We start from the raw sequence: 2,679 nt of genomic DNA on the forward strand, positions 1-2,679 counted from the left end.
GAGGAGGAGAGAGGAGGAGGAGGAAGAGGTTACACCGGGGAGGTTACACGGGGGGGGAGGTTGGATCTGCAGTAAGACACCTCCACAGCTTTGAACATTCATTAATCACAGGCCCCTCCGCCTGGGCGCGGACCTGTTGTGCGGGCTTGGTCTGCCTTCACTGTTGGTCCCACTCGCATTTGGCCCTGTCTCAATGGACGATTCTTCTGCGCTTTTCTATTCTCCTTGTAATCTTAAAAAACTCCCCCCCTCCCTTCCCCAACCCTGGATCTCCGTACAGATTTCACCACATCAACGTCCCTGAGTTCCGTGTCACCTAAAGGAAGGTTAAATTTGCTTTATTTTCCAAATTATTGTTCCTGTAACAAAACCTTTAAATTAGATTTCATTCCCTGCCTTGAAAGTGGCAGTTAACTAAGCGTGACAGGTACTGCCGGCCTTAGTTGCTTAAGGCAAGAATTTGGGAGATTAAACCAAAAAGGGTCTCGAACAGTTTTATTAACTGCTTGAAGTCTCGGATGGATATTTCTGGGACCCCGAAAGGATTTGTAACGAGTGATCCTCTGGTTTCATGCTTTCTCAAACCTCGTTTACATCATACCAGGTATCCTAACAGGAAAATGTTATCTAAATTTACTTGGATGATTTAGATCTTTGCATTGACTAATGGCTGAGTAACAGAGGCAGGAGTCTGAATGGGCTGTTCTGTTTAACACACTGGTGGTTGGAGTTTCTTGTGGGGAAGATTAGATTGTTTCATTATTAATTCTTAATTTATGATGTTTAGGATTGGCATGAGGAGTGTTATTTTCTAGGTCCTAGACACTCATTATTGGAGGAACAAAACACCGTATAATCACAATATCATGTCCTTTTTACCTAAACCATGAAAAACATGTTCAATGATTGTACATATATTTTATTAGATATGAAAATGGCAACATTCAACTTTGATAATACCAAAAACTATCACAACTATTCCTCACTGCAATATCATTATATTAACAACATTATCAATATTAATTTAACATTAACATTCAATACACAACACATAAAACATGGTTTTGTGCAAACTAGTCAGTTGCTTCAATGGCATAGTTAGGAAACTTGCGTGTTGGACTTGCAATGTGTTCCCACATTCCAGGTTGTCACCGTTTTGCATCCTTTTTTGAGAAACAGAGGTGGTGGCATCTCCTTCTCTGTTTGTTCGCCTTTGGCATGACACACACACACACACACACACACAACACACAGATTTGATTTTCTAATTTATCTATTTTAATTATGATTGTTCATTGCAGGTGCATGGTACAGGTGCAGATGCAGCTTGCAGATGCAGATGAAGTTCTGTTGGTCAAAGCACCCTCTGATCTATGACTTCTTAATGTGCACCATATATTGACCAGCTCCTATTGCTGTTTTACTTATTTCACTGTTTCGAGTTTGCGAGCCCCCCAAAGACCAGCACTGTGTCCCTTCAAACCTGGCGCGAACAGTTATTGTGACATGTCAAGGCGCGCGTTAATTACCACCTTGGTTTAAGAGAACTGGTTGATGGAGGGTATGTTCTAAAAAAATGATATAAAAATGTGACTGTCAACTGTGACTTGCAGGAAGTTTAAGCATTCTGCTAAGTATGTCCTGTCCACTACTCTATCATTTCTAGACCCAAAAAGTGTGTTTCAACTTCACTACTTTGGCAGAGGATCTCGGTATTTGTTTTGGACTCAGTGGCTTGAGGAGGTGCTCTGCATCTTTTAAGAGTCTATCTGAGTCATCTTGGAATCGTGCAAGGCGAAAAAAATATGACAGAAACCACAAAAGTGGACCGTTTGGGGCTGTCTGTCTTTTTTTATCTTTTTTTGGGCCCAGTTTTAGGGAAGTCTTTCTGTCAGTCAACCAAGGAGAGGCTGTTGCGGTAAACCCAGAGTTCATTAGAAGAGATGTAACGAGGACAATCCAGAACATCTGGGAGGCAGATACTTATGGTGAGCTCCAGAAAGAGCCCTTTGGTTGGGTTTCCCCAAAATTTGCTCCACCAGATCTTGTGAAATTTCTGAAATGAGCACGCGTCCTGAAATGTAAATACAACTATGCAAGAAGTGATGTTTGTAACCCCGTGACAAGAATGCAGACACAGGAGCACTATATAACAACATTTTGCTTCTGTATTGTATATAAAATGTGGTTTATCCAATTTACAGTATAATTATTTTAGGAATGGTGCATGAACAAAACAAACTCACATACCCCCTTTCAATATTCCCAAGTACCCCTAGGGTATCATTAACATTACTATTGACGGCAGTAAGTTACAAAGAATAATTCAAATAACAACCAATGGAAGCAAGAGGAACCTGATTTTTACACAGATCATCATGTACTGTTGTCCGGATATAGTGAAAGCTTCAGCAAATGTGAAAATAAGATAAAACTACCAATCTGCAGCTTTAATGCCTGTATGGCACAAACAAATTCCAAAAAAGGGAAAACAAGTGACAAAATGGCTCTTCCAGGTATATTTATACTTGCAGTAATCATACTTGACATTTGTGCAAGTCTTGAATTTATCTCTGAGAATGTGGACAATGCACACTGAATGTAGTGAAAATACAGCCGCTGTCACGTCTCTCAGGGCCCTGAGTTAGCTGTCAATGAGTGCATAACACTTTCATTTCA

This window comes from Morone saxatilis, unplaced genomic scaffold, assembly GCF_004916995.1.
Source record: "Morone saxatilis isolate NCDOM2014 unplaced genomic scaffold, NCSU_SB_2.0 Contig7, whole genome shotgun sequence".
Taxonomy (NCBI): Eukaryota; Metazoa; Chordata; class Actinopteri; family Moronidae; genus Morone; species Morone saxatilis.